The sequence below is a fragment of the Lithobates pipiens genome, unplaced genomic scaffold, assembly GCF_037356315.1.
Source record: "Lithobates pipiens isolate NorthernLeopardFrog02 unplaced genomic scaffold, aLitPip1_a1.2 Scaffold_8, whole genome shotgun sequence".
Classification (NCBI taxonomy): domain Eukaryota; kingdom Metazoa; phylum Chordata; class Amphibia; order Anura; family Ranidae; genus Lithobates; species Lithobates pipiens.
The window spans coordinates 452,676,861-452,704,792 of NW_027507903.1; the positions used below are offsets into that span (position 1 = coordinate 452,676,861).

Sequence of the window (27,932 nt, forward strand, 5' to 3'; positions counted from 1 at the left end):
CGGGGTCCTCTGGGCTTATATCATACAGCAGTGCAACATGCAACGGCTTCATATGAAGGCCATAGTTGCCTAGTGCCCTGCTGTTTGTAAATTGCCCTCCAGGCAGGGGTAGTACACAAGTTGCTATGGCAGCCGGTACGGGTAAGCTGTAAATGTGACCATTTTTCTGGGAAAGGTGCCACTTTATTAGGTGTGGCTGTTTAATTAATTTGCTTGATAACACAAATTGCTAATCAGCCAATCAAATGGCAGCAACTCAATGCATCTGGGCATCGAGACGTGGTAAAGACGGATTGCGGAAGTTCAAACTGAGCATCAGAATGGGTAAGAAAGGGGATTTAAGTGACTAAAATATAGTATCTGTGAGCCTCCACTAATCCAAAATGTCTTAAAGAGGAGTTTCCATTTGAAAAAAAAATCTAAAGTCAGCAGCTACAAATACTACAGCTGCTGACTTTTAACACTTACCTGTTCCAGAGTCCAGCGATGCGGGGGGGGGGGGGGGGGCGAAGCTCCGCTTGTCCCCCTCTCTGTTCAGCGGCATCGGCATTGCAAATGCGGGCACCCGACTGTGGCTTCACAGCTGGGCACCCACTGCGCCGCGCGCCATGATTGGCCGCACAGTCATCTGGGACCTGTCACGTGTCCCAGGTGACTGACAGGAGGGAGGGGGCAGAGCTGAGCCCTTCCTGCGCTGAGGGGATGTGACGTCAGGTGCCCAGGCACTGAAGGAGGCAGACTACGAGGGACCCCCTAGCAACAGCCATTTAGAGGTAAGTTAAAAAAAAAAAAATTGGTGTGGAACACCACTTTAATTATCAGAATTCAGCTGCAAGCGTTAAACATGCCTCATATATCATGCAAATGTGGATCCTTTGGGGAAGGGGACAGGATAGCACATTTGCACAGGTGATCTGACAGAGAGGAACAACATACATCCCGATGTGGTATCCAGTCCGGTATATTGTTTTACCTGATATAGAGCGGTGCACTGGCGCACCTAATCTATGTGAGTACCTCAGTTGGGGGCCTTTTTTGCTTTTTGTTTATTAACCTGTTAAAACTCTATTACACTATGAAGTCTTTATTTTATACACTCACCGAGGTACCAAACTGACAAGTCCAGGATTCCGATGTAACTAAAAGAGCCCAGAGGTGGCTCATATGCGTGTTTTGACTGCGCTTAGTTGCAAGGTCGCACGCTCTGAGGTGAGCATTAAATACCCAAGGGGAGCACCAGAGTGTGGAACACCACGGCATGTTCTGTATTTTATAATTACATGAACTTTATTGCACTTAGCGGTTTTATAATCGCATGAACTTTATTACATCTGGATAGACTCTTTTTGGATACCATGCACTTGTACAGGAGCACTTCTTTGAATGCAATACTGATATACTATATAATACTGGATGCTATGCACATGCACAGGAGCACTTTTTTATGCATTAGTGGGTCACTGATAATCTATACAGGATCATAAAAGTGGGAATTGCACCTCTTTGCACAGTAGCACTTTATATCTATTATCATCATTGTTTATGCTTTTATATACACATTTTTTATTTTTTATAAATGTGTAATATTTATATTTATTTTTAATATATGTGTTCATTTATTGCACTATTGTCACTTTCCACCGTTAGGAAAGACGTTTTTTTTTCAATATTGGAGGTTTTGTATATGTTTCTTTTTACACTGGTATAGGGAGAAGGGAGGTGTATTTAACACAAAAGGGGGGTGGAACTTTATATGAAGCACCGGCCAGCAAAAGAGTATTAGGACGAAGCAAGGAATTTGATATGGTATAGGGCAGGGATGCCCAACCAGTGGCTCGGGGGCCACATATGGCCCGCGGAACCCTCTGATGTGGCCCGCGACCTCCTGCTCTGGGATGGCGGGTTGGCAAGCCAGGATACCCGCCATGCCAGAGCATTAGTGTTGTGAATGAAGCCAGCAGTAGAGGAAGCAAGCAGTTGCAGAGCAGAGCTGAATAAGCCAATGCTTCCTGTATAGCACCGACTCCTGTCATAGGTGGAGTGATACCAAATGCACTCTGCCTGGGACAGCAAGTTTATTACTAAAATCACAGTGTATTTATGGACATATCTGTTCTGCAGTGGTTACTGGGCTGCTTTTAAACTGATCCACAGGTATGGTGCAGTGTACCTGCGGCTTACCTGCACTGAGCCATAGACTTCTGGTTTTATCTGTGGGTTTGGTGCACTTTCAGAAAGTGCACCACACCTGCAGGATATGATAGAATTCTATGGCAAAGTACAGCTAACCTGCAGGAAAGCCACAGGCAGGGCTCGAGTCCTGCGGGAACGCGTGGGAACGGCGTCCCCGCACTTTTTTCACAGCAGGAACGCCGTTCCCTTTGCAGGACCAGAGCCGCCCGAGGCTCTAGCACAGCCTGCTAGCTGCGTTGTCCTCACAGAGCTGACATCGGAAGAGCAGCACAGTGATGCACGGAGGGCAGGGGCTGGCTCAGTTAACTGATTGGTTAATAGAACTGCTCTGCATTCTATCAACCAATCAGTTAACTGGGGCAGGTCCCGCCCTCTGTCCATCCCTTTGCTGCACTTCCGATGTCATCTGCTGTGTCCTGTGTAAGGTAAGACAGGGAAGAGGGGGCTGTTATGAAGGAGGGAGGGGGAAAGTATCAGAAACTGTAAGGAATGAGGAGAGGTGATATAAAAGGGAGGCAGGGCAGGAATGTGAAGGGGGGTTCTACAAAGGGGGTGAGGACAGGAATGTAAAGGAGGTGCCATAAAGGGGCTGAGGACAGGTTTAAATTTTAAAACTAGCTACTTGGTCATCTTCCGTACTATGTCGCATTCGCAGTCTGATCATCTCCTGTAGTCTCATTCCCGGTCTGGTCATCTCCTGTACTATGTCGCATTCGCAGTCTGATCATCTCCTTTAGTCGCATTCGCAGTCTGGTCATCTCCTGTAGTCGCATTCGCAGTCTGGTCATCTCCTGTAGTCGCATTCGCAGTCTGGTCATCTCCTGTAGTCGCATTCGCAGTCTGGTCATCTCCTGTAGTCGCATTCGCAGTCTGGTCATCTCCTGTAGTCGCATTCGCAGTCTGGTCATCTCCTGTAGTCACATTCGCAGTCTGGTCATCTCCTGTAGTCGCATTCGCAGTCTGATCATCTCCTGTAGTCGCATTCGCGGTCTGGTCATCTCCTGTAGTCGCATTCGCGGTCTGGTCATCTCCTGTAGTCTCATTCCCGGTCTGGTCATCTCCTGTAGTCGCATTCGCAGTCTGGTCATCTCCTGTAGTCGCATTCGCACTCTGGTCATCTCCTGTAGTCGCATTCGCAGTCTGATCATCTCCTGTAGTCGCATTCGCACTCTGGTCATCTCCTGTAGTCGCATTCGCAGTCTGATCATCTCCTGTAGTCGCATTCGCAGTCTGGTCATCTCCTGTAGTCGCATTCGCAGTCTGGTCATCTCCTGTAGTCGCATTCACAGTCTGGTCATCTCCTGTAGTCGCATTCGCACTCTGGTCATCTCCTGTAGTCGCATTCGCAGTCTGATCATCTCCTGTAGTCTCATTCCCGGTCTGGTCATCTCCTATAGTCGCATTCGCAGTCTGATCATCTCCTGTAGTCTCATTCCCGGTCTGGTCATCTCCTGTTCTATGTCGCATTCGCAGTCTGATCATCTCCTGTAGTCGCATTCGCAGTCTGATCATCTCCTGTAGTCGCATTCGCAGTCTGATCATCTCCTGTAGTCGCATTCGTGGTCTGGTCATCTCCTGTAGTCTCATTCCCGGTCTGGTCATCTCCTGTAGTCGCATTCGCAGTCTGGTCATCTCCTGTAGTCGCATTCGCACTCTGGTCATCTCCTGTAGTCTCATTCCCGGTCTGGTCATCTCCTGTAGTCTCATTCCCGGTCTGGTCATCTCCTGTAGTCGCATTCGCACTCTGGTCATCTCCTGTAGTCGCATTCGCAGTCTGATCATCTCCTGTAGTCGCATTCGCACTCTGGTCATCTCCTGTAGTCGCATTCGCAGTCTGATCATCTCCTGTAGTCGCATTCGCAGTCTGGTCATCTCCTGTAGTCGCATTCGCAGTCTGGTCATCTCCTGTAGTCGCATTCACAGTCTGGTCATCTCCTGTAGTCGCATTCGCACTCTGGTCATCTCCTGTAGTCGCATTCGCAGTCTGATCATCTCCTGTAGTCTCATTCCCGGTCTGGTCATCTCCTGTAGTCGCATTCGCAGTCTGATCATCTCCTGTAGTCTCATTCCCGGTCTGGTCATCTCCTGTTCTATGTCGCATTCGCAGTCTGATCATCTCCTGTAGTCGCATTCGCAGTCTGATCATCTCCTGTAGTCGCATTCGCAGTCTGATCATCTCCTGTAGTCGCATTCGCAGTCTGGTCATCTCCTGTAGTCGCATTCGCAGTCTGGTCATCTCCTGTAGTCGCATTCACAGTCTGATCATCTCCTGTAGTCGCATTCGTGGTCTGGTCATCTCCTGTAGTCTCATTCCCGGTCTGGTCATCTCCTGTAGTCGCATTCGCAGTCTGGTCATCTCCTGTAGTCGCATTCGCACTCTGGTCATCTCCTGTAGTCTCATTCCCGGTCTGGTCATCTCCTGTAGTCGCATTCGCAGTCTGGTCATCTCCTGTAGTTGCATTCGCAGTCTGGTCATCTCCTGTAGTCGCATTCGCACTCTGGTCATCTCCTGTAGTCGCATTCCCAGTCTGGTCATCTCCTGTAGTCGCATTTTAACTCTGGTCATCTCCTGTAGTCGCATTTGCACTCTGGTCATCTCCTGTAGTCGCATTCGCAGTCTGGTCATCTCCTGTAGTCGCATTCGCAGTCTGGTCATCTCCTGTAGTCGCATTCGCAGTCTGGTCATCTCCTGTAGTCGCATTCGCAGTCTGGTCATCTCCTGTAGTCACATTCGCAGTCTGGTCATCTCTTGTAGCATGTCTCATTTGCAGTCTGATCATCTCCTGTAGTCGCATTCGCGGTCTGGTCATCTCCTGTAGTCTCATTCCCGGTCTGGTCATCTCCTGTAGTCTCATTCCTGGTCTGGTCATCTCCTGTACTATGTCGCATTCGCAGTCTGGTCATCTCCTGTAGTCGCATTCGCAGTCTGGTCATCTCCTGTAGTCGCATTCGCAGTCTGGTCATCTCCTGTAGTCGCATTCGCAGTCTGGTCATCTCCTGTAGTCGCATTCGCAGTCTGATCATCTCCTGTAGTTGCATTTGCAGTCTGGTCATCTCCTGTAGTCGCATTCGCAGTCTGGTCATCTCTTGTAGCATGTCGCATTTGCAGTCACTGTATTTTATGTGAAATATATATATGCATATGAGCGTATCTTTTTTTTTTTTTTTTTGGTGGGGGAGTGGATCTTGGGTGGGAGTTCCCACACTTTTTTCCCCAGGACTTGACCCCTGGCCACAGGTATGGGTAGACCGCAGACCATCAGTGTAAAAATAGCCTTAGGCCCCTTTAACATGATCTGTCTGACTCAATTGGACCCTCCATTCACCTCTATGGAGCGGCAGATATAGACAGACTTGTGTCCATTTACACCTGCCTCCTTCCAATCCGATCTGCTAAAAAAAAAAAAAAAGAAAAGTGGATCCGTCCCCTTCCATTTGATCAGATGAGAGGCCCATAGAGTAGGGTGGGCTGTGTCTGTGTCCGTTTTGCATACGCAGGGTGGACGCAGAACTGTCATCTGCTCATTGTGGCCCGCGACTGGTTACTAAGTCGCTTAAGTGGCCCTCGCTCTTCAAAAGGTTGGGCACCCCTGGTATAGGGATTTAAGTGACGTTGAAAGTGGCATCATTGTTGGTGCCAAACGGGCTGGTCTGAGTGTTTCAAAAACTGCTGATCTGGGATCTGGGATTTTCACACACAGCCATCTCTAGGTTTTACAAAGAATGGTCCAAAAAAGAGAAAATATCCAGTGAGCGGCAGTTGTGTGGATGAAAATGCCTTGTTGAGGTCAGAGGAGAATGGGCAGACTGGTTGGAGATGATAAAAATGCAAAAATTTGTTCCGTACATCGTTTATGCCCCGTACACACTATCTGACTTTCCGACAACAAAACCGTGGATTTTTGTTTGAAGGTTGTTGGCTCCAACTTGTCTTGCACACACGCGCTCACACAGATGTTGGCCAACAATTACGAACGTAGTGACGTACAAGACGTACGTGATATCACCATTATGAACGCTTCCGGCTTGTACTTGATTCTGAGCATGCGTGAACTTTTGTGCGACAGACTTGTGTACACACGATCGGAAATTCCGACAGCAAAGTTTTGTTGGCGGAAAATTTGAGAACCTGCTAGCCAACATTTGTTGGTGAAAAGTCCAACAACAAATGTTCGGTGGGGCATACACGCGATAGGACTTTCAGCCAACAAGCTCACATCCAACATTTCCCGTTGGAAAGTCCAACCGCGTGTATGCGGCATCAGACTCTCGCGTGTTGCTTCATGATAATGGGGGAGAATTAAACTCAGTCTTATGATGTAAAAAACAGCATCTATAAGTTCCTTAATAAAAAGCAGTTTATTGACAAACAATATGAAACTTACATGGGAACTGCCATCCCAAACGGCCAATAGTCTATCCGCAGAACTCAGAATTGCATAAGGCCATGCCTGTCCTCGGATGGAAGGGTCCTAGGTGTGTCACTGTGGTTGCCAGCGTTGTCGTGGGTGTTGGTGGTTGATAACCCCAACGGCAGAGTGGATGGATGATAGGGAGCCTCTGATCCATACTAGGAATGGTGCATGCCCAGCCAGAGGCTCTATGAATCTTCTTGCAGTGCCACCGTACAGACGCAGCGTCTAGCAATGACGTCACTCATATGCGCCGAAGGACACGGCTATAGCCAATGGAGGGAGTGGAGAGAAGGCACAGGGAGGCAGATCATGTGCATGGTCCGTCACTACATGTTTTGTGTCCAGCTCTTTGTCAAGTCATGCCGCGTACACACAACTTGGCTTTCCGGCAGACTAGGTCCAGCGGTATTCCCGACTGACTTTTTCGGCTTCCGAATGAATGAACTTGGTCACACACGAACGGACTCTGTCCGTTTGAAAGTCTGTTTGTTTTGAACGTGATGACGTAAGAAGGGACTAAAAAAAAGAAGTTCAATTGCCAATAGCTTCCCTTGCGTCGTATTTGGTCTGTAATTTTGTAAACGCTTTAACTTTTGCGCAAACCAATCAATAAACGCTTATTGTGATTTATTTTTTTTACCAAAAATATGAAGAATACGTATTGGACTAAACTGAGGAAATTTTTTTTTTATATATATATTTTTTGGGGGTATTTATTATAGCAAAAAGTAAAAAATAATGCATTTTTTCAAAATTGTTGCTATTTTTTGTTTATAGCGCAAAAAATAAAAACCACAAAGGTGATCAAATACCACTAAAAGAAAGCTGTATTTGTGGGAAAAAAAGAACGTCAATTTTGTTTGGGAGCCACGTCGCACGACCGTGCAATTGTCAGTTAAAGCGACGCAGTACCGAATCGCGAAAAACGTTCTGGTCTTTGGCCAGCCAAATTGGACGGGGCTTAAGTGGTTAAAGTGTTTTTAAATGGAAGATTCAGGGTACTGAAATGAGTTGTTGTTTTACGGGTGTGTACAATTATAAAGCTTGATATCTATATACTCGTTGGCTCAACCTGATCTTTTACATTTTATATTACCATCAATTTGTATAAAATATTGTTGTTGTTTTTTGTGCCCTAAAGGAAACTTTAGTGATTTTTTTACTGAAATTTGTGCTTAGCAAACTGTTGCACAAAATGTGACATTAAAAAAAAACTTGTAACTACCACTGTTTTATTCTTCAGGGTCTCTGCTTTTAGAAAAGATATATTGTTCAAAGGTTTTAACAAATTTTCAAATGATTTTTCAAATATTCAAAAAAATGTAGGGTTAGATTTTAATGGCTTTTCCATCAGAATCTATAGATTAGTTTTACTTTAAATATAAAATATTTTATTGCCTATCTACTGAAAACGTCCACATGTGCTCACTAGAGCTGAGTGGCTCAAGAAAGTGGATGAGATTAAGGAGGCAGAGGAGTGGGTGGCGATGTGTAGGGATAGACGCAAGCGCTTAACTAGTGTCTGGGCATCTTGGCAGTAGTGTTAATTTAGTCGACTAAAACATTTTAGTCAACTAAATGAATACTAAAATATGACTAAAACTGAAACAATTGAGATGACTAAAATGCCATTAAGCTCAAATGGCTAAAATGGGACTAAAACTAAAATGCAATTTTTGTCAAAAGAGTAAGACTAAAACTAAATTGAAATTTGACTTCAAAGTTAACACTGGTCTGTAGTGCATGTTCATACCTCAATACCATAAATAATAGCATATTATATTTTTCACTCCAGCAGTATATAATGAGTTTGGAAATCGTAGAGAAATGTTAACTAATGCCGGCCATACACGGTTCGATTTTCGAAAGAATTTTCTTTCAAAAATCGTATCTAAGAATTTTCGTATGAATTTCGCACCATTAGTGGGCTGCAGCAACAGCCGATTTTCGTGCGGAAATAAAATTTGAGGAATCGGACATGTTGGAAATTTTTAGAAAAACGAACGATTTTCTAATCAATGATGGGAGAATCGTGCGAGAAACGTAAGAAAATGTACGGAGATAAAAGAAAATGTATGGAGATAAAAGAAAATGTACGGAGAGAAAAGAAAATGTACGGAGAGAAAAGAAGATTCCCAGCCAAGAAAATTATTTTCTGTAGCAACATGAGGTGAAATTGAAGGCTTGGTCAGCCGAATTTCGAAAATCAATGGTGGCATCATCGGATCAAAAAAAAAACGAATTTTCTGATTTTGAAAAGAAAATTCGTTCGAAATTCGACCGTGTATGGCCTGCATAATGCATTAAATTGAATTACACCCATTAGATTTTAGACGCTTAAAGCGGAGCTCCACCCTAAAGTGGAACTTCCGCTCATTGGAACCCTATAGTACAGGTATTTGCACCCACTTCCGGCATAGATATCCGCAGAATCTGCGGATATTTATGCCACTTCCTGCGGGTCCCCCGCTGTCTGCTGGGAAACACACGGATCCCAGAGACAGCGGGGGCCATCCTTATTGCGCAGCGCCACTCGCGCATGTGCAGTAGGGAACCGGGAAGTGAAGCCGCAAGGCTCCACTTCCTGATTCCCATACCCAAGATGGCGGCGGCAGCACCTGAGAGCCGATCGAGAGATCGGCTTCGGGTGCCGACATCGTGGGCGCGCTATGCGGGTAAGTGTCCTTATTTTAAAAGTCAGCAACTGCAGTATTTGTAGCTGCTCACTTAAAAAAAAAAAAAAAACGGTGGAAAACGCTTTAAAATGAGTTTTAGTCAACTAAAATGTACTGGAGATTTAGTCGAATAAATATGACTAAAACAATTGCAGAAGACTAAAATAAGACTAAATGTAAAATGCCATTTTAGTCCTAAGACTAAGGCTGCTTTCACACTGGGGCGAGAGCAGCGTCGGCGGTAAAGCGCCGCTATTTTTAGCGGAGCTTTACCGTCGTTTTAGCGGCGGTGTGTGGGCGCTAGCGGGGTGGTTTTAACCCCTGCTAGCGGCCGAAAAGGGGTTAAACCCGCCCGCAAAGTGCCGCTGCAGCGGCGCTTTGCCGGCGGTATTGCCGCGGTGTCCCATTGATTTCAATGGGTAGCAGCGGTATAGGAGCGGTGAATACACCGCTCCTTCACCGCTGCAAAGATGCGGCTGGCAGGACTTTTTTCACCGTCCTGCCAGCGCATCGCTCCAGTGTGAAAGCCCTCCGGCTTTCACACTGGAGTTAAAGGGGCCGGTTTTTTTCAGGCGTTACACAGGCGCTATTTATAGCGCTGTAACGCCTGAATACCGCCCCAGTGTGAAAGCAGCCTAAGACTAAAACTAAATCAAAATGCGCTGCTAAAATTAACACTGCTTGGCAGAAATACACCGCTGATCCTGAGGTGCCATCCCGCCTGGAAGTTGCATTGTTGGAGTTGGCAGAACCCTCTCTGAGAGTACCTACTTGAACTGTGATGCTAATGCCTGAACCTGATTTTTTACAGTCCTTTCCGATGTTTGTGTTTTCTTCCTGCGATCCGGTCATTGTAGGCAACTAGACTAGACGAAATTATATATATATTTTTTTTCTTTTCTTTAAATTTTTTTTTATTCTATATGATGTGTTATTCTTTCCGTTTCTGTCTATATTATGTATGTTGCACTGGGTGACATACCTCACCTATAATTCCATTGCATTAGCAGGGCTCCCGCCCTGGGTGGTCCTGGGACAGGCCTGGGTAACTGTGCCCCTGGATGGAGGCTTGATGGAGGCCTCATAGCCCGAGATGGAGCCAATGGGGTCCTCTGCAGCTGCTTCACGGTGGAGCGTCTTGGAGTTTTTGCAGTTGACCCTTTGCATGGATCTCATATTTTATTCAGTAAGAATGCTTACCCAGGGGTCACATAGGGGAAATCCCCCTTAGCAATGTTAGCAATGTTGCGTTATATTTTTCCCTCTTTTCCTAGTCTCGCTTCCCATCTATGTTTATACCCTATCTTTTGTAGCCATGTATGTCATTGCACTTACCTCTGTTTTCTTATTTGCAAACCCTCATCAGTAGGACATTGTTGGCTATGTTATTATAAATAAAGATTTAAAAAAAAAAAGGTTTGGTAACATAAAAATATAAAAAATTATAATAATATTAAAAATATAAAAATATTATATATGAAAAATATATATATTCATTATATATATATATATATATATATATATATATATATATATATATATTCATTATTCATAGCACTTAGGTACGGTAAAAAAAATTCTACGCTCACTAGTTCTTATTTTGTAACAGAAGGTTTTATTTTCTTTTTTTCTTGCAGCTCGCAGAAAACAATCGATGATCCTTCCCTTGTGAAGAAGATCACAAGAACTGTTTGGATTCACCTCTTTTTCTTTAGGTAAACTCACAAAAAAATCCCATATTATAAACCATTACCAGCATTATCCGCTTTTATTAAATGGTATTGTTGTAATGGGTTGGAGGTGTGGGGGGGGAATGTATTTTGGGCTCTTTTAAAGAATCTCTTAACCGCGTCACCATGGCAACATGCGATAATGTCTTTCACGGAGAGGACCTCACACAGAGGAATTATCCCTGCTTACTGATGATGGAAAGCCTAAAGTGCTTCATTTGGTTAATTTTTCATTGGACCAATTAAAAAAGGGATTGGATACAATTAGAAGTATGTGCTGTATATATTACTTTGTAGGATTTGGTGTCTACAGTTCAACCACTTGTACAGTATATTGTCATGAATCATTGATATGCGTATTATTGTATCACTGAACGAACCATTCAGGGTAAAGGGACAGGTTCTCTTATTTTGGCACGCTCTATACACATACTTTTAGGGCCAAGGATTGGAATGTATTACAGTGCATGTACACATAGTCCTAATAGTCTAGGCCAGGGATATGCAATTACCTCCAGCTGTTGCAGAACTACAAGTCCCATGAGGCATAGCAAGACTGACAGCCACAAGCATGACACCCAGAGGCAGAGGCATTAAGGAACTTGTAGTTTTGCAAGAGCTGGAGGTCCTAGGCACTGTTTTGCAGCATGATTTGGAAAATATGATCTGCCTTTTTTTCCCCATTGTATAGCATTGTGAGGTTTGTAGAAGTGTAATGCCGTGTACACACGGCCGGACTTTTCGACAGCAAAGGTCCAACGGAACGAATCTGTCGGACAAATCGACCGTGGATGGGCTTCATCGGACCTTCGCTGTTGAAAAAACAGACGGACTTTAGATTTAGAACATGTTTCAAATTTTTCAGACGGACTTGATTCCAGTCGAAAAATCAGTTTGTCTGTATTCTAGTCCGATGGACGAAAACCGACACTAGGGCAGCTATTGGCTACTGGCTATGAACTTCCTTATTCTAGTTCGGTCGTACGTCATCACGTTCGAATCCGTCGGACTTTGGTGTGATTGTGTGTGGCCAAGTCTGTTCGTTCGGAAAGTCCGTCGGAAGTCCGCCGAAAGTCCATCAGGAAAACCATCGGACCTAGTCTGCTGGAAAGTCTGGTCGTGTGTACAGGGCATAAGGCAATGAAAATGCATCCTTTGTATGTTTTTTTTTTTTTTTGTACTGCCTACTAGTAAATGCTCCATATATAAACACACTTAGGGCCAGTTCACACTAGTGTGATGCCAGACATTGCATGTGATTCATACCGCATTGCTGTGCATATCACATGCGATGTCTGTGCGATTTGAATTCAGCCATGCAAACTGCATGGCTGAATTTGCATCGCGTTTGGACCAAGCGCATGCAGCACCCTTTTTTTGGGTCTGCACCAGAATTGGATCGCATGGGTTTTCACACCCATGCGTTCTGATTCTGCAAATAGCGATGCGTTTTGCAAACTGATTGTGGGGTGTCGTTAACTTAAAATACACTCCGCGATCAGTTTGCCTGAACTGGTTTGCAATTTAGATTCAGTGCAAATTTGCAGTGAATTCGCTGTCAATTTGCACCGCATGTTGTGTGAGCCTTAAGGGTCCTTTCACATGGGGCGGATCAGTGATAATCTGCCCTGTGGATATCCGCTTGCTCAGCGGGGATCGCTCCGTGGATATCCGCTTGCTCAGTGGGGATCACCCCCCCCCCCCAGACGATCGTGCTGTGCATCGCACAGGGGCCCTTCACTGGTGGACATGTCTCCACTCCGCAAACACTTCTCTACATCCCCAAGGAGCTTTCCACTACCAAATGGATCTCAGCCAGTGTCAGTCTGCCCAAGTCAGCTCTTTACAGCAGGCTGCGGGAGTACTAACACTGGGAGACACTTATGACAATACGTATTAAAATACATCTTCATAAAATGTCCACAACATCATCAGTGCCACCTCATTGGTGCCCATTAGTGCAGCCTCATCAGTGCCCGTCAGTGAAGGAGAAAACAGAACAAAGAAACTTTTTTTTTTCAAATTTTTTTACGTTTTTTTGTAAAAAATAAAAAACTGCAGAGGTGATCAAATACCACCAAAAGAAAGCTCAGTTTGTGGGAAAAATGCTAAAAACTTAGTTTGAGTACAGTGTTACATGACTGTGCAATTATCATTCAAAGTGTCACAGCACTGAAAGCTGAAAATTGTCTTGGACAGGAGGTGGAGAAAGTGCCCGGTATTGAGGTGGTTAAAGAAAAATTTTAAACAAGAGTTTAGTGTCACTTTAACCTTACCTGCATTTCTATGCCACTCTGTTTGCCTGTTACAGCCCTGCACCTTGTGCCAAAGTGCCCCCTATTTGTTGAAACCGAATGCCTTTGTACCAACATCAGTGAAAAATTAAATATTTTTTTAATAATCACATTTCATCCAAAGTTAACAGGTTTGCTTGCGTAATAAAACCTGTGTTGTTGGTATGGAAGATTGTGCTTTATGGTAGAACTGCTTTGCTTTGTGTTAAGGTAAATATAAAATACACAAACTAATGCAGCACTGTATTTATTAATATATAGTTGATTGTTTTTTTTAATGCAAGCAGTATAACTACCTGGAGTTGACTTGAAATCAGCATCTTGTAGTACCTGTACAGCAGAGTTCAGACTATGAGAAGGAGAAGCAGCACAAGCAGCCAAGTGAGATGAGCTCATAAATGTGCTGCTTCTCCTTTCACTGTCCAGTTACAGGGTGTAAGTGTAAAGTAACTGCAAAATCAGTTCTCCTGTCATGTCGGACAGGGCTGTACTGTGCGGCAGAGCTCTGTAAACCTCAGGAGTGGATGGACAGAAATACCCAACTTTGGCAAGTAAAAAATTTCCCATGTACGTATTTCATCTGTTGGCCCAGACTTCAGTTTTAAGTGAGGAGGGCTGTAAGGTCTGTCTGCTCCTATTGTGCCATTAAAGTACATTGCAATGCATAGATTTACTCTGGGCCTTGTGGCGGTTTTTACAAGAGCTTTTCCATTGCTGTCTGCAGGGATACAGAAATGACTGATTATTTTAACTTCTTTCACTTTGTAAGCACATGAATGGCATTTATCTGTATTGGACTCTCCACTGTGAGTAATCGGATTACATCTGCATCATGAAATTTCCCATTGCTGATATCCATGGATAAGATAACCGGGGTTCCAAAAAAGGGTCTGGATGGAAACAAGAAGGGAATGCTTACTAGACAACTTATTATAAATTGCCTGTTTATTGTATGCTTTTCTGCCTGTAAGTTTGTTCTTTTTCTAGCTGAGAGTAGATGGAGAAGACCAGCTGCACACACATTGCAATCCTTTCATATCACATAATTCCTTAACAGATGTATACTTGGAACTTGGCCACCAGCATGAGTAAATGAACTCCAGAATTCCCCCGAAAGTAACCCAGTCACCTCAGAAAATTGTTTAAATCCTATATTTTTTTTACAGTATTCTGTGTTTTGGTGGAATAATATATATAGTACTTTGCCCCATCTTCCTAGGTGCCTTGTAAAGATAGGGCGCCCCCTTACCCTCGGCCCATGGTTGCCCAACACTGTTAGCTAATTTGCTAACAAGCACCTGTCTCCAGCTCCAGTGCATGCTAGACCAGGGTTTCTCAACCAGGGTTCTGCGGAACCCTAGGGTTCCTCCAGAAGTTGCTAGGGGTTCCTTGAACAATAATACATTTCTCCCGATTTAGATGAGTAACCACTAGCACTGTAAGCCCTTGTACACACGGTCGGACATTCCGACAACAAAATCCGTCGGATTTTTTCCGACGGATTTTGTCCGAAGATCGTGCGGAACGTGATGACGTTCGTGCCTTGCAACGGGACTATGTTGCGGCTAGTAGCCAATAGCTTTGGTGTCGTAATTTGATCTGAGGATGCGTGGCACTTTGTCCGATCGGAATTCTCTACAAACGATCATGGATCATGTTGTCGGAAAATTTTATAGCCCAGCTCTAAAACTTTGTCGGTCGGATATTCCGACAGAAACAGTCCGATGGAGCCCACACACTGTTGGATTATCCGACAACACAGTCCGATCGGACATTTTCCGTTGGAATATCCGACCGTGTGTACAAGGGCTAAGAGGGGGATTCTTCCTAATGACTACAAATGTAAAGGGCATTCTTCACACTGACCATGATACTAATGTATTGTGAGCTGTAAATTAAAAAATTATAAGCAGGGGTTCCTTGAAGGCAAAACATTAATTCAAGGGTTCCTCCATGTTGAAAAGGTTGAGAACGGCTGTGGTAGAGGCAAGCACCAGCAAACGAAATACAGAGAGAGGTAAGGCTGACGTGCCTTGCCTCTGCATTCTTTTTGCCCCTAATGTCACCTATGGACCCCAATGAAGCTGATCTGGAACAGATAGTGCTTGATCAGTTTCTTCCCTGGCCAGTGCTTCCAAGGAATAAAAGCTATGAACCTGGAAGTGATAAAAAATTTTTGCCACTTCCAGGTTCTTTCACTGGAGGGGAGATTAGTGAATTGATATTCACTATGTTCCACACACATACACCCGCCACAGGAGGGTATATAGCTTGTGTTGGAGACCGTGCTGGACTGATTAGATTGGTCACTGGTTGTGGGTGGGTATTCATGTGGGCAAAAAGGAGGCAATCCCTTCCGATGCATGAGTATGGTATGTAAACTCGTATTCTGCGGGCATGCTTCAGTTCAAAATAGAGTCAGGGTAATTTTGAAAGGTCACCCAATCTATATTTTGACACCAGTACCGGGACAAGATCTAGCGCCCAGGGCAAGGATGCCAAACTGCACCCCACCACAGCAAATCCCCCCTCCCCCCCCCAAAAAAAACAATCACTGCACTAATCTGCATGCTTACCCCTAAATATAAATTCCCTTTGCAGGCCAAAATTTTCCCTAAACAAAAATTCCTCCTCCTCCTAGCACAAATCCCCACTGCTAAAATCCCCCTTCCTGGCACAAATCTTTGCCCCCCCCCTCCCATTCCCCCTACCAGCTCAAATTCTTTCTACCCAAACCCCCCCCCCCCCAATCATATATATTAGATCAAATTCCCAACCCCAAATAATTTTCCTCCTAGTACAAGTCTTCTCCCTTCTCCCAAATCACCCCTTCTAGCCCAACCCCTCCTCTTAGCTCCAATATGCTTTCCCACATCCCACAGCACAAAAAACTCTTAAATCACCCCTCCTAGCACATGCCCCCAAAATTTCCCACCCTAGAACAAATCTTGCTCAAATTCCCTCCCCCTAATCCCCCCTAGCACAAATCCTTCCCTACTAGCACAAATCATTTTCTCCCATCCCTTCTGTGAGCACAAATCCCCACCCCCATATTTTGCCTCCTAGAACAAGTCCCCCCCCCTCCCAATTTTCCCTCCTAGAACAAATATTACCTCTATCAACCCCCCCCCCCCAAAAAAAAATATTCTCCTTGAACAAATCTTAATCCTGTCCCCCCAAATTCCCTCTTCTGGCACAAATCCCCCCAGCTAGCACTAATCTTCTTCTCCTTCCCCCCTACTAGCACAATGTTTTCTACTCCCACCCACTCCCCAATGTCCCCAGCATAGTCCTCTCCTCCCTTCAACACACAGACCTCAGATGCAGGTCTGCCTTCCGGCTCCTCCTCATCTTTCAGGTTGCCTTCTGACTCCTCCTTATATTAAAGGCTGCCTTTCAACTCCTCCTCATCTTGCAGGCTGCTTCCTGGGCTCTTCCTCATCTTGCAGCCTGCCTTCCAACTCCCCCTCATCTTGCAGACTGCCTTCCGTCTCCTCCTAATCTTGCAGGCTGCCTCCTGGACTCCGCCTCATCTTGCAGGCTGCCTCCTGGGCTCCTCCTCATCTTGCAGGCTGCCTCCTGGGCTCCTCATCATCTTGCAGACTGCCTTCTGGCTCCTCCTCATCTTGCAGACTGCCTCCTGGGCTCCTCCTCATCTTGCAGGCTGCCTCCTGGGCTCCTCCTCATCTTGCAGACTGCCTTCTGGCTCCTCCTCATCTTGCAGACTGCCTCCTGGGCTCCTCCTCATCTTGCAGGCTGCCTCCTGGGCTCCTCCTTTTCTTCTAGACTGCCTTCCAGCTCCTCCTCATCTTGTAGGCTGCCTCCTGGGCTGTTCCTCATCTTGACAGTTCACAAATGAGGAGGAGCTTAGAAGAAAGCATTGCAATACTTTTTACAGGCATGAGACCGTGGAACAGGGGACATACACAAGCGATTGGCTGTCAGATTTTATAGGGTTTATTTATCAGCCCCCTGTACAGTCCCAATCTGACCCTCTCGATTGGGAGTGCTGCAGTGGCACGAGTGTGGAGCTTGAGGGGAGAATAAGCACAGCCGACTCCTGGCTCTCTCCTCCCCTAAAGATTTGACCTGTAACTTTTTGCGCTAAGCTGACAGTAGTAGTGAAGTTGCTGTCAGTACTTCTATCAGCTTGTAGCATCACAAACTCCCCGGCCCTGCTTGGCACTACATACAGTAAAGATGGAAACACAGAACTGAATTTTCTAAGGCCTCTTGCACACGATACTCCTGTTTGAGCATCTACTTTTTCAGACTTTTTTTGTATGTATTTGTGTACATTCTCCCACAATTTCACACATATGCATTCACACAATTTTTTCACGCCACTTGTTTATACACCTGTGTGCAAAGGCACATTACAATTAATGGGCTTTATCTTAGCTCAGTAAAAAAGCTGCAGTGTGTATGAGGCCTAACAGCCCGTTCACACCTGAATGTTTTGTAGCCCTACGCCTGAAGCTACAAAACGCTGGAGGGGAAAAAATCCATTATTCTCAATGGAGATGGTTCACATCTCCACTCCATGTCGCCTGAAGCCCTACGCCTGAAGCTCAAACAAGTTCCGGACCCTTTTTTGTCGTGCGAATTGGGCTGATTTGGGCGTTTTCATTCCCATAGAAACTAATGGAAACGCTAGATTCGAGCGTTTAGCGCGACAACGAGCGTTTCTACGGGCGTTTTGACGCTGTATCTGCTCAAGAAAAAATAAGCAGATGAAAAATATTTTTCCTATTGGCTGAAAAAAAACGCTGAAGTTAAAAAAACGCTCGTTGTCGCGCGTTGTAGTGTGATAAAACGCTCGTTGTCGCGCGTTGTAGTGTGATAAAACGCTCGTTGTCGCGCGACAAAACGCCGGTAAAAACATTCAAACACGCTACGCTCAGGTGTGAATGCAGCCTTAGGGATTTGGAACTTCAGCTTTCCCAGGATATCCTGCAAGAAGGCCACATAACATCACTCTCATTTAGGTGACATGACTGAAATATGGGGTGTAAAGTGAGCGAATATATTTTTTATTGTTTTATAAAAAAAAAATCCCAGTTTTGTTGTTAGGTTTAAACTAGCTGTGTTCATTTTAAGCGATGATTGGGGGGCCACATTTTCATGCAATTTTCTAATTTTTACTTGCTTGTTTCTCCATATTATTGTTATTATTTTAAATGTAGAGATTTGTAGATTATTCAATGGAGGGAGGGGACACTAGCATCTCACGTCCTCCCTGCTAAGGCACCATGCACACTGCTGCTCTTAAACTCACGTTTAGAAGTCTTTGGCTTTTTTTTGCCAAAGCCCCCAAACTCAAGCCCATAAAAGCCTATGGGGTTGATATACTAAAGGCAAATCCACTTTGCACTACAAGTGCACTTGGAAGTGCAGTCACTGTAGATATGAGGGGAAGCTCTGCTGATTTGATCATCCAGTTATGTACAAGCAAAAATGCTGTTTTTTTATTTTCCTTGCATGTCCCCCTCAGATCTACAGCGACTGCACTTACAAGTGCTCCGTAGTGCAAAGTGGATTTGCCTTTAGTAAATAACCCCCTATGTGTCGCATAGGCTTTCACCAGAATTTGAAGGCAGTGAAATGCTCCTCCCCTGAATGCAGAAGAGTCACCTTCATGAGAGCAGTGTTTTGACAGAAAAACACCAAACGCATCAAAAATATGTGTAAACCCTAGGCGCGTTTAGGGCTAGGGCATTTCTTTATTTCCATGTGCAGAATAAATTACATACGTTTACGAGCATCGATCGATTTTTTATATATTTTTTGCTGCCAAAAACAAACGTCAGGAGTAGTTTTTTTAATGTCCAGTGTGCATGTAACCTTAAAATGTATCTAAACCCAAGAATAAAAATGTAATGCATTGCTGCTTACCAGTCCTTAGATGTGATTGCATTTGGTTTCTTTTTTTCCAGGCTAGGTGCACTTTCTGGAAGCATAGATAAATACATGTTGTTCCATCCAGAAACCAGGACCAAGCTGTTTAACGAAAGTGGCAGTTAGGTGGTTGAGACAAACCATTTGTCACTGACAGTGGTGCTTACAATAGTCAGCTTTTATTCATTTATGTAAATCTTGTATACCAAAAGAAAACAGTGCTGTAACTGTTTATAAAGTGTTAGCTGAAGTTCAACTTTATTAGTCAAGTCCATGTAAATCGGCTAATACATCTATTGCTACCTTCTACGCAGACTGGCATTGCTGCTGTCCAAAGGTGTAATGCTGTCACCACTGACAGGGCCTCCATTTTCACCCAGGCTTCCTTCTGCATTCATGGGCTCCCGCCGTTTGAATGGCCTAGCCATGATGAAGTAACAGCTGCAGCATAGCTTTATTAATGGACAGCATGCAGCCTATTCGGATCACACTTCATATGCAATGGTGATGCCACATACGGCTACTAAAGTAAATATCTCCTAAATGATGCACGTTTAGGAGATATTTACTGCACCTACATTAAGCCATATTATAGGCTTACCTGTAGGTATAAATCAATGAAAGGACGTTGCTACCGATTTAATAGGAAAGCAGAGGGACTGACAGGAACATAAGGCATTTCACACAAAGGAAGCAGTACAAAGAGAACAGGATACTTTCTACTAGAAAATGGTACAGCAGGCACATATCAGGAATATGAAATGTTGTGTTTACATTAACCTTGCATTTGGGTTTAATACCATTTTAAACTTCATTATCTGCCATGCGGTGTTTGTAGTCCATATCAAGAGGACACCCTAGCATAACAACGATGCTCCTCAATAGATATAGTATAGTGGGTGTTGTCACCCTAAGACAGAAAGTATGTTACTGGCAGCATCACCAGTGGAAAATAAAGGACGGGTAGGCTGGTCCAAATCATTTGGTGGAGGGGGGGATTATGGTGTGGGGGTTATAATTCAGGGGCTGGGCTTAGCCCCTTATTTCCAGTGAAGGGAACTCTTAGGGCATCAGCATACCAAGACATTTTGGACAATTTCATTTTTGCAACTTTGTGGGAACAGTTTGGGGATGGCCCCTTCCTGTTCCAATGTGACCAGTGCACTAAGCAAGGTCCATAAAGACATGGATGAGCTGGTTTGGGGTGGAGGAAATTGACTGGCCTGCACAGAGTTCCAGACCTCAACCCGATAGAACACCTTTCGGATAAATTCGAGCAGAGATTGCGAGTCAGGCCTTCTTGTCCAAGATCAGTGCCTGACCTCAGAAATGCACTTCTGGAAGAATGGTTAAACATTCCCATAGACACACTCCTAAACCATGTGGACAGCCTTCCCAGAAGAAATATATTATGCTACTGAGTTGAAGAGAAATGTGATGTACCTTCATCCTATCAATTCTACAAACACAGCTAAGAAATCACGGTAACTTTGGATTTTCGTGGTATGGTATAGACTTACAATGCTCAAAGAGGGTTTTATAAAATTAACAATTTATTGAAAACATCCATTAAAATATACCCAAAAGGGCAGACATATATTATACAGAAGGTACAGAGTATCCCATGATAGGGAAAAACCTTAAACAGATACCTCTGGTGTGAACTGGAAAGAAATAGATGTATCGACCCACAATGGGGAATTGGATATTCGTCTTTTTCCAGTTACATACTCTACATGTCTTGTGTAAATCCTCTTCTTCAGGAGTATAATTCAGAGAAAGATTTGTTCTATAATTTGGTAGGACTGCAGGATGTGGAGCTGACCACCAGGTAACTGCCACAATGGGCCACAATGGTGAGACACCCCACAACTATAGTTAAACTCACTACACATGGTAAATATGTACAATAATCCCCATCTTCCATGGTTATCAGGAGGAAAATCCTATGGGCAAAAGTCCTCACCAGCAGGACTGTCACCAACAAACCAGGTACCTCAAAGGCACAATGGCAGTCTCCCGGGCGAGTGCGGGAGGCAGGTGAGGGTAACACAGAAAAACAGTTGTTGAATAAGAATAAAAAAGGGGTATAAGGCAAGGACACCGTCATGGGTGTTACAAATCAGGGTCTATAACAAGGGTTGGAGGATCCTCCCAATCTCCCTGAACCCTACTTATACAATAAGTTAATTGTAAGCTAATTAATTAATAAGTTAATACATTTTCTTTTAGAATAAATCTTTCTCTGAATTATACTACTGAAGAAGCGGGTTTCCACAAAGCATGTAGAGTATGTAACTGGAAAAAGACGAATATCCAATTCCCCATCGCGGGTCGATACATCTATTTCTTTCAAGTTCACACCAGAGGAATCTAACTGTTTAAGGTTTTTCTCTAACATGGGATACCTTCTTTATGCTATATGTCTGCCCTTTTGGATGTCTTTTAATGGATGTTTTCAATAAATGTATAATTTTATAAAAAGCTGTTTGAGCATTGTAAGTCTATACCGTACCGGGAAAGTCCAAAGTTGCCTCAATTTCTTAGCTAGCCTTCCCAGAAGAGTTGAAGCTGTTATAGCTGCAAAGGGTGGGCCAACTCAATATTGAACCCTACGAACAAAGACTGGAATGCCATTAAAGTTATTGTGCGTGTAAAGGCAGGTGTCCCAGTACTTTTGGTAATATAGTTTATTTACGAGCTTAAAGGGGTTGTAAACCTTCACGTTTTTTCACCTTAATGCATAGGATGCATTAAGGTGAAAAAACATGAAGGTTTACAACCCTCAAAAACACCTGGCAGTGACTGGCCCCCCAGCCCCCCGTTTTACTTACCTGAGCCCTGGAACTTGACCCGGCGGGGACACGCTGTCCCTCTGCCCAGGGTTCTTGGCTTTTAATTGGATAGGTTGATAGCAGCACAGCCATTGCTCTCGCTGCTGTCAATCAAATCCAATGACACGGGCATTGGGAGTTGGGGGCGAGTCATACATTCGGTGGCTATGGCCGCCGAATGCTGGACACAAGAGTGCGCCTGCAAGGTAACCCCCTCGTGAGAGTGCTTCTCCTAGGAGGTTATCTGATGTGGGGAGGACCCGCGAGAGCCGCCGAGGAACCCCAGAAGAGGATGTTCGGGGCCACTCTGTGCAAAATGAGCTGCACAGTGGAGGTAAGTATATGTTGCATAACTCTTGACTGGCACTCTTTGGAAAACAAATCCCTCTTCAGTTGTCCCTTTTTTTGGTCTGATTTATAGGTCTCTAATAAGAATACATTTTTAAAGAGACCCTGTCACCGCCTCTGACAGTAGCAGATGAGTGTATTAAGGAGAGGTGTAAGCAACCCACTCACAATACTCATACTATTGATACAAGCATCAACAAGATTAAAGTGTATGTAAAACCCAAGTGTTTTAGGCTACGGTTGAGTAGAGAAGGGTTAAACCTCTCATTATGTTATCTTTTTGTGTCTGTGTCCAGCTGGAAAGTATTACGTTCACTTTCTGTCCTGGAGACACAGCAGGAAATGAGAGGAAATCTTTCCAAAATGAATGGAATTAGCACCTAAGGCTGTGTTCCAAACTGGGAGTAGCGGAAACGCAGGTGGAAAAGAGCATTTTTGCTTGCGTTTCTGAAAAACATGCTAAAACACGCAACATGCTTGGTTCAAGGCCAAAATTGTAGAAGCTGTGTGCGGGAGTATTGATTAGCGTCAAAGTACTCCCTCTCCAGAAGCAAGGGACGCAACTCTCTCTTCCACTTTTTGGTTCCAATGTTTGTGTTCGTTCTTCTCTATCTACCCTCCATGGACTTCTGATAAAATACTTTCGCTTTGTCACATTCCCACGTGGTACAGGACTGTATAACATTACAGTGCACACAGCATAGACACCATGAACGCTTACATCGTATCTTACATGTCCAAGATCACAGCACTGCATCCCTGGACAGAATGAGCCCCAGTTTTTGGGGCCACAGACTAGAAGGTGGTGCTCAGGAGCTAATTGAATGCATCTCACTGAGACAATACCACACCATACAGAAATTACAGTTGACAGGAGGGATTTACCCTCAAAATTGGTTAACAGTCATGTTTTAACCTCTTGCTGTCCAGCCCCAGAGATCCTTTGACTGGGCTATTACGCCCAGAGAATAGGAAGGTCTGCCCGATCATGTGACCTCTGTAATTGGCTGGACAATCCACAATATGTAGCACTGTTCCAAACCTCCTCCACTTATCCATGGCTATTAAGGTACTAACTCCTATGAGCAGTCTCTGCTCCAAACATGAGAATATGTACTGGATGAGAGTCGCACGCCATCATAGAATCTAATTTTTGATCTATATCATGAAAAATTTTGCATACATACCGTCTCAACAAGTCACAATCTCCCAATGCGTTTCACCCACAACAGGCTTGCTCACAGGGATAGAGCACTAAAGGCACTTTCGAGTCTAAATAACTGTATTTGTTATTTTGAAAAGCTTGCAAAAAAGAGGTAGTGGTGAAGAAGAGCAATTTTGGGGTTTGTGAAATGATTTTTGGTTGGTTTTTATTTTCTGTTTTTAACCATAGTCTACAATCTCAGATTTCCTTTATTTTGAGATTTAGAAATGGATTAATGCCCCTTTCACACTGGGGCAGTGCGGGCGTTGGCAGTAATGTGGTGCTATTTTTAGCGCCGCTTTACTGTCGTTTTAGCGGCAGTATGCGGCCGATACCGGGACAGTTTTAACCCCCACTAGCGGCTGAAAAAGGGTTAAAACCGCCCGTAAACACAGCTGTAGCGGCACTTTGCCGGCGGTATGGCCACGCTGCCCCATTGATTTCAATGGGTAGGAACGCTTTAGGAGCGGTGAATACACCGCTCCAAAGATGCGGCTAGCAGGACTTTTTTCACCACCTTTTTTCACCGCCCTGCACCGCCTCCGGCTTTCACACTGGAGTGAAAGGGGCCAGTTTTTTTCAGGCGCTATACAGGCGCTATTTTTAGCGCTGTAGCGCCTGAAAACCGCCTCAGTGTGAAAAGGGCCTAAGGCAAACTGGAGCTGTAAGCAAGGTGACCACTTTGACCACGCACCCCCTATCCCTTTAATTGACATTATTAGGGATTGCAATAGGCACAGAGGAGCTACCCCATTTGCATTGTCTATACTAGCCTTTTTCCACCTGGGTGTCTTGAGGTTTCTTCCGGGGTACCTTACCAAAATGTCTAAAAATCATCCCAAAATTGTATACAAGCCAGCAGATGGATGAAGCCTGCCTTTTAATTACACAAAGCTACAGATTTTTCCACCGGCATCCTAACAACCAATGATGTCATCAGTTGATAAAGAGGATTTTGGTCATTTGCACAGCATACTTTTTTGACCCTCCCCTGCCCCTCTCTGTCAGTGCTGCGATCACATCAGCTGAGTGATGGAGAGGAGCTGGGGGAGTAGAGAAACATTGAAATACTAGGCACTACCAGTGCGTAAAAGTGTATTTGATTTGGAAGAATAAATCGCCGCTAACGTTGGGTGTCCTACGTGTGTGGATGTTGACGTATTATGTAAAATTATAATGCCCCGTACACATGTTTGGATTTTCTGACGGAAAATGTTAGATGGGAGCTTTTTGTTGGAAATTCCGACCGTGTGTAGGCTCCATCTGCCATTTTCCATTGGAATTTACATCGCACAAAATTTGAGATCTGGTTCAACAAAATCAGTTTTTACGATCGTGTTTACACAATTCCGATTCACAAAGTTCCGCGCATGCTCGGAATCAAGCATTAGAGCCGCACTGGCTATTGAACTTAATTTTTCTCGACTGGTCGCAATTTCCGACCAACATTGTGTAACCGTGTGTATGCAAGACAAGTTTGAGCCAACATCCGATGGAAAAAATCCATGGATTTTGTTATCTGAATATCAGATCAATGTCCGATCGTGTGTAGGGGGCATTAGAATACTTTTTTTTACATTTTAGAATGGGGTGCCTCGAGACTGTCCATAATTTTAGAGGGTGCCTCGAGACTGTCCATAATTTTAGAGGGTGCCTCGAGACTGTCCATAATTTTAGAGGGTGCCTCGAGAGTGTCCATAACTTCAGAGGGTGCCTCAACTGTCCATTTTAAAGGGTGCTATAAAGCGGAGTTCCAAAAAAAATAATTCACAGCCGGGCACACACTGTGCATACGTGAGCTGCGCTGCGCACTGTGACTGGCGCGGTGGGTTCCCCCCCCCCAAAAAAAATGATATGCCAATTGTGGCATGTCAGGGGGTCCCCTTCCCTTAAAGTGTAAGTTCCATTTTTGGGTGGGACTCCGCTTTAACTGAAAAAAGGTTGCGAAACACTGGTCTATACTGATATGACCCCATCATACACCACCTGCCTACAAGTACCTCCTCCCTTGTGAAGTGACGGGCAGGTGCACAGCTTTGACTAGCCGTACAGGCCCCCTGGTTTACTGTAGGAACATGAAGGTTGAAGCTGGGCCCCCTGGACAACCACCGGACCCTAGACTCCTGCCAAGGCTGCCTTGTGGGTGACTGGGCTCTATTTAGAGATATTGGATACCCTAATGTGGAGGAAAATGTAGAGTTAAAAAAAAAATTGTAATCCTTTTTTTTTTAAATGGGGACATGTTGGGGGTATGAACTTTGCTTTAATTTTTGCTCAAAGGTGTCCCTATTGTCTGTCATAGAAAGGTGGGAGGTATGCTTAGCTGCTTAGGATAAAGACTGGTGTTCACCTCTTACCTTATAGCTATCAATTATGTAGGAATTATACAATTCTATTGTTCATTGATATATGTTTGGTAGGCCCTCCCAGGGTCAAAGCACAAAGACAAGGTATATTAAACATACTTCAAACAGGTTTAAAGTGCATACCTCTAGGCATTCATTGCTTACTGCCCTTGTAATAAATGAAAAAAGAAAAGAGAATATCATGTTCTTAGACAACTAACCAGTGCAAACAAATTGAACTTAAAGAGCATGTAAACCCTAACAATGAACTTATCTTATGTGCTTCTTTTTGGTCCTGACAAAGTTCTTATGGCAGGTGCAATGTTTTGCAGGCTTCTAAATGGATAGAGTAAGGGAGAGTTATAACCCCAGTCAGATGTACATAAGACCAGAGGCTCTCCCGAGTCTCTATTGGCTGAGATGCAGCATGAGCTATTGGCTACCGCTGCTTTCAATCACGGCCGGAGAGGCATGATTGGGGGGCAGGGCCCCCACAAGCAGCTTGCTATGGGGGCACTCTGCAAAGATGAGGGTCCCAGAAGGGCGGCGGGGGACCCAAGAAGAGGAAGATCAGGGCTGCTCTGTGCAAGACCACTGCACAGAGCAGGTAAATATAATATGTTTGTTATTTTTTTTTAAAATAAAACTTTTTCCTTTACAATCACTTTAAAGTGGGGGGTGGAGAGGTATGTGCAAGTGAGGTGGCCAGGTTTGTTTGCCGCCCCCCCCCCCCCCCCCCAAAAAAAATATTGAGCACCAGCCACCACTGTAGTGGAGGTATACAATAATCATTTGCTGACTGCCCTATAGCAGATTTAGGGGGTGTGCTGCTTCTGCTGTTACATAGTTGGTCAGGTTGAAAAAAGACCATCTAGTTAATCCAAAAAAAAAAAAACCCATACAATCCCATATACACAATCCTAAATCCACAGTTGATCCAGAGGAAGGCGAAAAACCCCAGCAAAACATGATCCAATTTACTACAGCAGGGGAAAAAAATCCTTCCTGATCCCCCAAGAGCCAATTGGATATTCCCTGGATCAACTTTACCTATAAATGTTGGTACCCAATTATATTATGTATAGTTACATAATTAGTCACAGCGGAAGCCGACCAGTGGGTGCCGGCCAATGGATGTCGGTCAGCACCCACTGATCAGTGAGGAAAAATAGGACAGAGCTCTGCATATGTAAACAATGCAGAGCTCCTTCCTGTCAGCATGGTTGTGTTTGATTTTCTTTCCCTGCAAAGCAGGGAAAGAAAACCCAGCACATACCCTAGTAAAAGCAGCACACTGTGTACACAAAAACACAGGCTAGGTACACATTTAACCCTTTGATCGGCCTAGATGTTTAACCCGTTCCCTGCCAGTGTCACTAATACAGTGGCAGTGCATATTTTTAGCACTGATCACTGTATTAGTGTCACTGGTTTCCACAAAGTGTCAGTTAGTGTCCGATTTTTCCGCCGCAATATTGCAGTCCCGCTGATTGTCGCCATTACTAGTATAAAAATAAAATAAAATTCCAGTATAAATACCATAGTTTGTAGGCGCTGTAACTTTTGCATAGACCAATCAATATACGCTTATTGGGATTATTTTTATGTAGCAGAATACATATTGGCCTAAATTTATGAAGACATTCGATTTTTTACATTTTTTTATAGCAAAAAGTAAAATATTTTTTTAAAAATTGCCTTTTTTTGTTTATAGCACAAAAAACCCCAGTGGTGATCAAATACCACCAAAAAAAATCTCTATTTGTAGGGGGTAAAAAATTACATAAGACCCTTTCACACCAAGGGTGTTTTGCAGACGCTATAGCGTTAGAAATATCGCCTGCAATCCGCCCTCAAACTGTTGCTCCAGCTAGCGGGGGGGGGGGTGGGGGTAAAAGCGGCTCGCTAGAGGCCCGAAATGAGATGCAAATCCGACGGTAACATCATCAACCACTCTGAGTATTGCGCTACATCCACTGCTAGAGAACATCTGAAT

At 44.3% G+C, this 27,932-nt stretch overlaps 1 protein-coding gene and 1 long non-coding RNA gene across 3 annotated transcripts in view; one reads left to right on the forward strand and one right to left on the reverse strand.

Annotated features, from left to right (window-relative positions):
* CYFIP2 (cytoplasmic FMR1 interacting protein 2) overlaps nt 1-27,932 on the forward strand; it is a 137,431-nt gene that overhangs the window by 19,185 nt on the left and 90,314 nt on the right. For both annotated transcript variants that reach the window (XM_077468404.1, XM_077468405.1), the window contains exon 2: nt 10,921-10,998. The gene's annotated coding sequence lies outside the window, so the exon portion shown is untranslated. The remainder of the gene's footprint in view (nt 1-10,920; nt 10,999-27,932) is intronic.
* LOC143960116 (uncharacterized) overlaps nt 13,581-27,932 on the reverse strand; it is an 84,017-nt gene continuing 69,665 nt past the window's right edge. The window contains exons 2-3 of the long non-coding RNA XR_013270265.1: nt 19,203-19,307; nt 13,581-14,197 (exon numbers count right to left, since the gene is read on the reverse strand). This is a non-coding gene — a long non-coding RNA (uncharacterized LOC143960116). The remainder of the gene's footprint in view (nt 14,198-19,202; nt 19,308-27,932) is intronic.